Genomic DNA, 11,838 nt, shown 5'->3' on the forward strand with positions numbered 1-11,838 from the left:
AAGACCCAGTAAGGTAATGAATTTGTGTGATTTTAAGCTTTTAAGTTTGTGGTAATTTGTTATGTAGAAAACTAATATGCTCCCCATCTCTCACTGAAGAAAATGTAAAATGACTTTAGTAAGGATTCTGGATTTTACTCTGGTGTCTGGCCCTAACTCTCTCTGTTATCATCTTCTGTTCTGTCCCTTCCTCATTCAGCTGTGGCCACACTGTTCTCCTCACTGTTCCCAGAACACTCCAGCATGCTGCTGCCTCAGGGCCTCTGTTCTTGTTGCTCCCCTTCCTGGAGCTCCCTGCCCCAGGGTATCCACAGGACCTCCTATCACATGTCATTCAGGTTCCTATCAGAGAGCTCCTCCCTGACTACCTAGATTAGTCAGGATAGGCTGAGTTTTGCTGTGCCAACAATCCCCAAATCTCAATGATTTAAAATTTTAAAAGTTTGTTTTTCGTTTCCTTGTATGTCTAGTTTGGATCAGCAGAATGGCTCTGCTCATCATGAGTGTGAGGGACCCAGGCTGATGGAGGATCCACCATCTTGTAATGCCACGATTTAAGTTTTCTTTTGATGAGTGTTAGCATGGTATATATCCCCCTCCCTTTACCTTTTTTGTCATCTCTTTTGCTTGTGTCTTTATATATAAAGTGTGTCTCTTATAGATAACATATAGTTGCATCTTGCTTTTTTTTTATTTACTCTGTCAGTCTCTATTTTTTAATTGGTATATTTAGGTCATTGATGTTTGAAGTGATTAGTTGGATCAATATCTGCTATATGTGTTACTATTTTCTATTCAGTGCCCTTCTTCCTTGTTTCTTTCTTTTTTCGGTGTTCCATCTCTTTCTGCCTTCTGTGGCTTTAATATATGATCCTCTCTTAGAATATCAATTATATTATTTTGAATTTTTAAGTGATTTCCCTTGAGTTTATAATATACATTCACAGCTAATACAAGTCCCTATTCAAATAATGGTATTTCACTTTATTGACAGTTCAAGTACCTTATAATAAAGTATTCTCAATTCCTCTCTTCCATAACTTATGCTATTGCTCTCGTCCATTTCACTTATCCATAAGTTGTATTACCAAATACATTGCTGCTATTATTATTTTGAAAAAAACTATTATCTGTTAGATCAATTAAGAATAAGAAAAAGAAAATATTTTATTTTACCTTTGTTTATTTCTTCTCTAATGCTCTTCTTTTCTTTACGTACATCTGAGTTTCTGACATATATTCCTTCTTTCTGAAGAATTTCTGTTTCATATTTCTTGGAAAGCACATTTACTGGTCACAAATTTCCTCAATTTTTGTTTGTCTAAGAAAGTCTTATTTCTCTTTCACTTTTGAAGGATAATTTTGCTGGATACAGAATTCTAGGTTGATGGGTTTCTTTCATAAAAAGCCATTTTAAATGTTTCACTCCACTTTCTTCCTGCTTGCATGGTTTCTGGAGAAGACCTATGTAATTCTTATCCTTGCTCCTCTATAAGCAGGTGTTTTTTCCTCTGGCTTCTTTCAAGATTTTCTCTTTGCCATTGATTTTCTGCAGTTTGAATATGATATGCCTAGGTATATATTTTATATATCTATATATTCATCCTACTTGGTATTCTCTGCGATTCCTTGATCTTTGGTTTGGTGTTTATCATTAATTTTGGATAATTCTCAGTCATCACTGCTTGAAATATTTCTTGTGTTTGTTTCTCTCTTTCTTCTCTACCTGGTAATCCTATTTTGCATGTGTTATACCTTTTGTAATTTCCCACAGATTTTGGATATTCTGTTCTAGCCTTTTTTTCTTTTTGCATTTCAGTTTTGAAAGTTTCTATTGACATTTCTTCTTGTTCATTGATCCTTTACTTGGCTGTCCAGTCCATTGATGAGCCCATCAAAGGCATTTTTCATTTCTGTTATAGTGTTTTTGATTTCTAGCATTTCTTTTTGATTCTTTCTTAGAGTTTCCACTTCTCTGCTTACATTACCCATCTGTTCTTGCATGTTGCACACTTCTTCTGTTATAGCTCTTAGCATATTAATTATAGTTATTTTAAATTTCAATCTAACATTCCATAGTTTTGCCATATCTGTGTCTGTTCTGATGTTTGCCCTATCTCTTCAAACTGTGTTTTTTGTCTTTTACTATGCCTTGTAAGAGACCTTTAGTGTGAGGTCGTATGTTTATCTGGTCCAGAGTTAGACTGTGTTTGTTTTCTGTAGCTGTAGGTATCAGAGGCTAAAATTTTCTCTGAGGTCCTTGTTTTTATCTCCACTGTTGTCTTTGGGTTTCCCTAGAGACATCTTAAATAATGTCTGAGGCATGTAGTTCTTTCTATAGTATCCATTCATATTATATAAGAGCCCTGTTGATGTTGTGGTGAGATATGGGAGGAGAAGAAGCATCCTATATACTTTTATGCTTTGGTTTCAGTCTTTCAGTGAGTATGTGCTGTGCCCTTGGGCCATGATATTCACAAGTGCTTCTCAGTCCCTCTCCTTCTTTGTTGAGGCAGAAAAGCTAGGGGGAAAATCTTCCATATCAGTTTGGTTCTGGTAAAACTCAAGTCAATTAGGCTCTGGTAAAATAGTTTCTCTTGAGGACACGTCTTGCTAATAAAAACAGACTGCTCCAGATATATTTCAAATTGGTTTCTTTTCTCTTCTCTCTGTCGGAAGGACCAAGGAATTTTTCTCTGATCTTCTCTGTGAGAACCTAGTAGGGTTCTTATAGGTAAATCTCACTAAAGTGTAAGGATTTTTCTAAGACTGAGCTCCCTGGAGTTGTTAACTCTCAAACTTGTCCATATTGAGCCTACAGCAATTCCATCAACAACTACTTGAGTTTTCCTACCCCAATACTAGTCAAATGGTGATTTCTGCTTGTGGGTTTCTGCTCCATTAAGTTGTAATTCTCTGTATCCATCTCTCTGTCTCTTCAATTTTCGGGGCAGTTGTTTGCCCTGTGACCTCAATTCTTTGTTAGATCTAAAAAGAGTTGTTGAGCTTCAGTTTGTTCAGCTTTTTTCTTGTTGTATGGATGGGAGTAATGACTTTAAGATTCTTACATGCCAGAATAGAAACTTGAAGTTGTAATGCCACACTTTTAATGTGAGACTTAAAGCTTGGCCATGGCAGCGGGAAACATCTTGGAGAATTGAATGTTGGCTCCTAAATTCTTCAGTTTGATAGTGACATGTCATTTCTTTTCCTATTTCATCACACCTCATTTTTTTTTTTGGCGGGGGGAAAGATTCACCCTGAGCTAACATCTGTTGTCAATCTTCCTCTTTGTTTTCCTCCCCAAAGCCTCAGTTCATGGTTGTATATTCTAGTTGTAAGTCCTTCTAGTTCTTCTATGTGAGCTACCACCACAGCATGGCTACTGACAGATGGGTGGCTCTGTCACCAAGAAATGAACCTGGGCTTCCAAAGCACTGACAGCACCAAACTTTAACCACTAGGCCATCAGGGCTGGCTTTCATCACACCTAATTTTTAAAATTTATGGAAGTGTAACCCTCCAGTGTTCCTGTAAGATGAGGAGAACCAGAAGTACTGGGAGGCATTATTAATGGTGACCAGAGCACTCTATATAAGATAGTATTCCAACTCTATTTACCACTCTGCTCTTTTATCACATCCTGTTTTCTCCCTAGCACTTCACACACCATATTATACCATAGATACTATGTTACAATGAAACCTATTATGCTAGATGCTCTGTTTATTGTTTGTCTCTCCCCTCCTTGCCCCATGAGTGTGAGAATCATGTGAACAGGGACTTTTGTCTATCCTATTCACTTCTTATCCCCAGAATATTCCAGTGCTCAAAACGTATTTGGTGAATAAATTTGTGAATGTATGTTGTTTAAACCTGGGGAACCCGGAAAAGTGAACCCTTGTGCCAATGCTTTATGTTAGCCAAATCTTATTCAGAAACTGTCTTTCTGACAGGGACAAAGCTACATAAACCTTGTGCAGAGCCTTTGTCAGACTAGTGGGGCACATCATTTGCTATCAGACAGCAAGGAGAGAATGAAAAAGCCTCAGAAGTTCTCAGGAATATTGTGATATTTTAAGGCAAGGGTATACACAGCCTAAGGGAAAATGAGTTTGAAAATGAGCTTAGGTTTTTAAACAATGCAGGCAAAAGGTATCCATGACTTGAAAAGTAGGAAAATTCTGAATTTAAGGACCTTCTCATCTCAGGGTTATGTTCATAATCAAGGATATTTAGCTCTTATTCCTCACTGAAAAGAAAAACCTAAATCAACTCTGGAATATGAAATATAGTTGCAATGTTTGGAACACTTTCCTTCTCAAGGAACAGAGCTGCCAGATCCTGGGGTGGTTGAAATGTGGGCTTCCTGCTGGTTCAGGTGCACCATCTTTGTGCTTTTTTAGGCTTATTGTTCACTCTGAGCTTAATGAGTGCATTCAGGCGTGTAATGAAGAACAATACCATCACACAAACAAAACATTGACTTCCAAAGATATGGTTGATTTTATCAACTATATTATTCAGTAAATTTGTGATTTATTAAAAAATACATAGATTGGATGGCATCTGGAACACTGTTGTGTTGACGCTCTTGATATTAGCAGCCAAATATAAAAAAATATCTTAAATTGATGGTATTTGTTTGGTAGGTATAAAGCTTTTGTCTCTCTACTTGCTAGAGGAAACAGCAATGCAGTTTTGGATCACAGGCCCTCGGGTGTGAAGTTCATCCTAACTAAGCTTAAAACATTTGATAGCCAAAGGCATAGGCTCCCAAAGCAAATGATTTTCATTTTCACCTCCACTAGCCTTGGCTAATGGGATGAACACAGGACTGGAAGGCAGGTGAACACTATCAGTTATCCACGAGTTCCTTGATCTGAGCAAATCACTCTCCTTTTCTCTCTTTCTTTTCTTCTCCTTTTTAATAAAGTGTTTTATGGAGTTTTCAGAGCATGTTCACACATATCTCATTTGATCTTACAACATTGCCGTGAGGTTACCTGGTCAAAAATTCTCACTTCCATTTCTAGATAAGGGACATGACTGCTTGGAGAGTTGAATGAGAAGGAGGTCAGGGAATTTGACTCTAAGCCCAATGCTTTTCTTTCATTATACAGCAATGATGCTCTGTGCCTCAGTTTCCTCATTTCAAACCAAGGACAAATATACTTAGTTTGCCAACTTAAGTTGTGGGGATGAGAAGAGAGAGTTGGATTTGAAATATTGTGACTAGGCAAAGCCTTATGCAATTGTAAAATCATCATCTTGCTCTTGTTAAGTCCAAGGGCCCTGTCTTTAGACCATAACGCCTTCTTCTCCACATTTTTCTACAGGAAAAATGTCCAACACACATGCATGTGCAGCTCTCTGGAATTCTCCATGTGAAAACATTTAGGAATGAGCTCTCTTAAAGGAAGAGTAGAAAGTTGTTAAAAAGCAGCCAAATGGTGACTCTGATTTGGCCCTTTCTAGGGACTGTTTTCAAATAAAATTTTTTTTTAATGATAACTTATTGATTTGCTTCAATGCTGTTCTATTTTCTAGCTCATTGATAAGGATGTTCCTCTTACTTTTGATTAAGCTTTACCGCATAGGACTTTGATCTTCAAGGACAGAATTACAAAAATAAACAACTATTTTATATTCCAAAATACATTATGACTGATCCTTTTCCCAAGTATATAAGCAAAAGATGGGAAACTTTTTCTGTAAAGGACCAGCATTTGCAGGACATATGGTCTCTGTCACAAATACTCAACTCGACTGTTGCAGAGTGGAAAAATAGCCATAGACAATATGTAAGTGAATGAACATGCTGCCATAAAACCTTATTTGTGGATGTTGAAATGTGAATTTCATATAACTTTCCCATGTTGTGAAATATTCTTCTTCTTTTGATTTTTTTTCAACCATTTAGAAATAGAAAAACCATTCTTAGCCTATGGGCCATACAAAAACAAATGGTGGGCTGGATTTGGTCCCTGGGCTGTACTGAACATCGACCTAGAGCACAAGACATTCATTCATTGCTACTGTAGACACTACTCTGTTCAAATGATTCTTTGAGTTGGAAAAGCATTTCTAGGGAGTCTGTTTTCACAACGTAAACTTTCAGCACTGTCAACAAAGGCAATATCTAACAGCAGGGGTCTAGAAGTTAGCTGGTCATCCTTACATAGAAAGAGTAGAAGTAGTTTCTCATCAGAAAGTTAGAGACCCTTGCTTTGCATTCAAAGGAAAGAAATTAATTAGCACCATTTGGCGTAGAGCTTGCAAAATCTTGGGGCAAAGACATTTTCACAGCACTAAGTGCATTACCACTCTCAATTTGGTGCTCAATAAATCTGTTGAGTTAATTGAAATTCCCACAAAGTTCCTAAGTTCTTGCTTATTATGTGGAATGAAGTGAACATAGACTATAATTGTCTGTTTAGAAGACAAGGGGTTAATGAAATGAACCTTTTAGTATCACTCTTTACTGATATTTGATGAAGGGTGATTACAAAAGACTTAAATGACAGTGAGATTTACAAAAGTGCTAGGGTAGGGCAAGGTGTGCACAATATCTAAATGATTAGCCATTATGAGCTTGATAATACCCGTGACTAAGCCAGTCTATGGCTCTAAATTGGATATCCATGGAACCTGCTAAATTCTTTCAGCTCTCCAGTGTGTAATTTAATCATAATGAAGCACCTAATTACTGCTGTGTCCTATTATGTTGGAAGTTCACACATATTCTAAACTTCCTTGCTTCATAGTCAATACCAAGGTATGTTAGTACCTAAGTAACCTTTAGTTTCTTCATGCGTGCCACTTATGTTTGTTCAACTAAATCATACATTTCTTTTGGGCAGGATCATATCACATAAGTAGGAGCAGCATAAAGGTTAAGAGCAAGACTGGATTGAAACTGCTGAGGTTCAAATTCTGCTTTGACATTTGCTAGCTATGAAATGTGGGACACATTACATAGTCTCTCTTTGCTCTTAGTTTATTCATATGTAAATAATAATAATACAAATATTGACCTAATTGGATTGAGTTGCTGTGAGAGCTACATGAATCAATGCGTGTAAGGCTCTCATAGCAGTTGCTGGCAGCAAGGCTTCAACAAATTCCAGCTAAAAATACACCTTTGCGTTCTAGTCTGATGCTCTAAAATCCTGTTTATAAGCTGATGACTTCTGCAGTTCTGATCCCGCCACTGAACCCCACATAAGTTATCTACTTGGCATACTTAACACATCTCTGCTGTGAAATAGAATACTCATCTCAAAATCATCATACCCACAAAACATGCTTGGCAACTTTCCCACCTCAAATCTATCCTCCTCAAGTCTAAAGAACTTCATTCTTCTAGTTTTTCAGCTAAAAATAAACACATCATCTATGACTTCTTTCTTTTTCTCACATTCCACATCCTATCTATTAGCAGATTCTGTGAGTTCTAACAAAATATATCTAAATCTAACTAATCCACCACCTTACCTAGCATCCTAGTCCATGTCACGGTTACCTTTTGCTTAGGCTGTTATTGCAATGGCCTCCTGACTGGTCTCCTCACTCCTATCCATGATCCCCTACCATCGATTCTTCATGAACCAGCCAGGTGCTTTATCCACAGCATCCACACAGTTGTGGGCACATGGTCAGTATTCAGTAAACTAAATGAATGTTTGATTGAAATATATGAAAGCTGTTTGACTTACAACCTTATGATAGGCACTGAGAGGATTTGATTCAAAGTGATGTAAAATTCTAAATAGTCTCTGCCTTTTAAAATTGTCATAATAAATAATTCCTTTGGGAGTGAGCATAGAATGAGAAGGTAGGATGGCATAATTTTGAAATATCCATCAGACTAACATTCTATGAATCTTTGACTTAGCAAAAGCCATATGGCCAAAAATAAGGCAGCCAAATCAACGTAGATGAACCCTTTGGAATATTCTTGAAAAATATTCCAGATTTGGAAGGTTTAGTTTTGTGAGCCCTGAATTTGTACCAGAAAAGTTGCTTTGTGAGTCCTACGTTTGGACCAATATGTATATTTTATATTCACACCAGGTTAGTCAGGACCTACTAGTGTATGAAAAAGAAAATAAATCACCCCCCTTAATTAGATCTTTAGGAAATTAAAGTTGAAAAAATATTTTGTGTCAAATTATGAATCTCTAAATATTTTGCTTCTTTGGCAGTACTGCTCTGTTCTATGAATCTTTTATTCAAGGATCTTAAAACAAGTTAAAGTGTCTGGTGCAATTTCTTCAAACTGCAAAGTGATTGCTGTTGTTTTCTAAGGTTATGTTTAACTGTTCGGAGATTCAGGCCCAGGACGCCTTAACATTAAGCCCTGCTGCCTCTCACTTCTCTGTAGTGATTATATCCAGATTGAGGGATGCTGCAAAGGACAATTTTCAGGAACAACTTCCTTCCTTCTTTTGGTAGAGAACAAGGGGCTCAGTGGGCCACAGCATACTGCTGAAGGCTGGTAGGTCTATATCTCTTCCTGGGACACTCCAGTCTGCACCATCTTTGCTATCTATCCCCATTTTTTTTCTTGAATAAATGAGAGAGGAACATGATTTCTATACATCTTTGTACAGAAATATTTATTTCTGTACAAAGGTGTATATTCTACCACAGGATGTTCCAGGCTCATCTTGTTCTTTCCTGCTCCAGTTCTAGAATCAGCAATTACTTCAAGAAGCCACAATCCTGGTTCCTTTCAGTGGAGAATGCTGATTAGATATCAATATCATCTGGACATTACACAGGCTTCGTGTATCTCTAAACAAATTATTTATTAATTGCAGAGAGACGAAGGGCACCTTTTCAGTGGAGAAACCTGGCAGATACCAAGGTAAACATCATCAGTGCTGGGACCACCAACATCAAATACCTCCAGATATAAAGGAGAGAAGGACAAGCCATCAGTTCCATGATAGTCCTGCTAAAGCAAATAACCTGAATCCAATCACGAGGAATGGCAGACAAAATCAAATCAAGGGGCATTCAATGAAGTAATTCTTGTATACTTTTCAAAAAAATCAAGGTCATGAGAGATAAAGAAGTCAGAGGAAAGGTTCGAGATTAAAGGAGATTAAAGTGACATGATGATCAAATATAATGCATGATCCTAAGTTGGATCCTGAACTGAGGAAAAGAAAACAGCTATGAAAGACATTATTTCAACAACTGACAAAATTTGAATATAGACTGTGGAATAGTGTCTTAGTCTGCTTGAGCTGACATGACAAAATACCATAGACTGGTGGCGTAACAGGCATTTATTTTCTCACAGTTCTGGAGGCTGGAAGTGCAAGATCAGCACTACAGCATGACCATTTTCTTATGAGAACTCTCCCCTTAGGTTGCAGATGGAACATAGGAAGAGAGAGAGAGGGAGAGGGGGAGAGAGAGAGAGAGAAGGAAGGATCTCTGGTGTCTCTTTTTAAAGGGCACTAATCCCATGGGAGCAGGGCCCCACCCTCATGACTTCATCTACCCTAATTACCTCCCAAAGACCCCAACTCCAAATATCATATTTGGGGGTTGGGTATCAACATATGAATTTGGGGGAGGACACAAACATTCAGTCCAGAAAATTCAGGTATCAATTTTAAGTTTCCTGATTGTGATAACTATGCAGGAGTTATGCAAGAAAATGTACTTGTTTTTAGGCAAACACCCTAAAATTTTTAGGAGTAAAGGAACACATTGTCCCCAACTTACTGTTAAATGGTTCAGAAAAAATGTATATATACATGTACAAATAGATAGAGAGACAGATACACAGATAGAAATTAATCAAATGGAGCAAAATTTAAACAATTGTGGAATCTAGGTAATGGGTGTAACAGGAGCTCCCTGTACATCAAAATAAAAGATAAAAAAACTGTATGCAAAAGAATCCTTGCAGTTATAAGGTAGACCCTTATTATTATCCTCCTTCAGTCAAGCTATTACTGCTCATCCAGGGTGTTAGCAAGCTTTCTCCATTGTATTTATTCTTCTTTCCTGAAACGTCAATTAGTCTTCTGACTTTCAGAGAAGAAATAAAAATCTGAGAGTTACCAGGTGAACAGGACAAAAAAAATTCTCAGCATCTGTAGCATCAGGTTAACATGAGTAATGTGGCATTTCCATAAAATGCAATTTAATAGGGAAAATACAAAGTCCCAAATTTGAGTTTAAAAAATCAATTGTTTGGAACAAAATTAAAGAGACTTAATTTAACAATTGCTTCAGTGAAAATCAGAGTTAAGTGCAATATAAACCTAAAATATAATTAACAAACTTAAAAAGTATAATTTTTAGTTTTTCTCTTAAAGATGTCAGTACATAACCAATTTTTATGGCAAATATTGTTTAGCCTTAACTTTATCTGATTATTCACTAATAATCTACTCGTCATTGAAAACATAACTCTTAATGAAGCATTTTTCTTTCAAGATATCAAACATTTTTTCATTTTCTGTAGAAAGCAATAATTCACAAAAATAGGGTCTTACATTAATCTTTTTCAAAATCATAGCTTCCTTTTTAATCATTTAGAGTTTATTTTCTCTGTCTTTTCAAAATACATAGACTTGAAATAGCAAGAATATATCCATTCTCACTTTCCATGTAAGAGAAATGTGTATTAAAAACTTGCAATATATATATTAAACAAAAAATATTTATTTATATGAGTTACAGATGCCACTTTATGCCCACATATGACGAACTACTTAAAAAGCCTTATTCCTACCTAGGAGGAGGAAGGAACTATGGTTCTAGATTTTGCCTTGTGAATAATTTCCAAGTACAGTTCTCCCATATGTTGTCCTGAGACCCTGAATGCTATGTGCTGGATGCAGGGTTAGCAATTTGGGCAGGTTTGGTAACTGGTGAGCTACTTTGTGACTTGAGTGGTAAAAGTGATCAAAGCTACTCCAGATAATGGGCCTATGAGTACACTGCTCTCCCTGCCACCTTGCAAAAGAGAGAGTTGTGTTCCATGGAGTTGAGACCTTGGAGAGTTAAATGTGGAAGGAGAGGCTGTAAAGATCAGAAACTTGGGAGTCTATCTGAGAAGGTATGAGGCATGGCTCTGACAATGGTGTGAGGTGAATGGACGACAGGAGGGTATGGGTGTCTCCAGGCCGTCCAGATTGGTGAGAGGGAACCCAGAGAGGAGAGAGTGCTGGGTGCACAATTTGTGCAGGGCCCTTCCCGGTGAAGGGTTCAGAGCACAGAGAGAAGCCCAGCACCCTTTGTGCTTTAAGGAATCACGTGGTCAGATGATACCACTGATGATGGGTTGGCACCTCATCATTGTAAATTTACAGCCCACCCTGCCTGATTCTTCACTAAAACACCATGTGCCTCACAAAAGTAATATTTAATCTTTCATATGCCTGTCACGGCAACTTCATTTCTCTCCCAAAGCTTCCCCTCACTCTATAAACCATTCTGCTTCACTTTCTGCAGGTCCTCTCCCCTGGGCCTTGCTGAGGTTCTGTGTGAAGCTGAGCTCGGCATGATCTCCCTGCTGCCATGCGAGGTTCCCCACGCGCACCGGGAGCCCACGGTACCGCTGGGCTGTCCTTTCTGAGCACCTGGAGCAGACTGCAATTAATCAGGGTGCCAGCCTGTTCGCAAGCCTGCTATCTATATTCCCTCCAGGACAGAGACTAATCTTTCCTCAAAGAGCCAAGTAGGGACATGAGCATTTTCCTTCTCGTAAATCTGCCAGAAATTTCAGAACGATCTAAAAGTGTTAAAGACTATATGCAGAAAGCATGTAGATCTGGATTCTTCCCTTTGTCCACACTTGCATTTCCT

This window comes from Equus przewalskii, chromosome 17 (assembly GCF_037783145.1).
Source record: "Equus przewalskii isolate Varuska chromosome 17, EquPr2, whole genome shotgun sequence".
NCBI classification, from domain to species: Eukaryota; Metazoa; Chordata; class Mammalia; order Perissodactyla; family Equidae; genus Equus; species Equus przewalskii.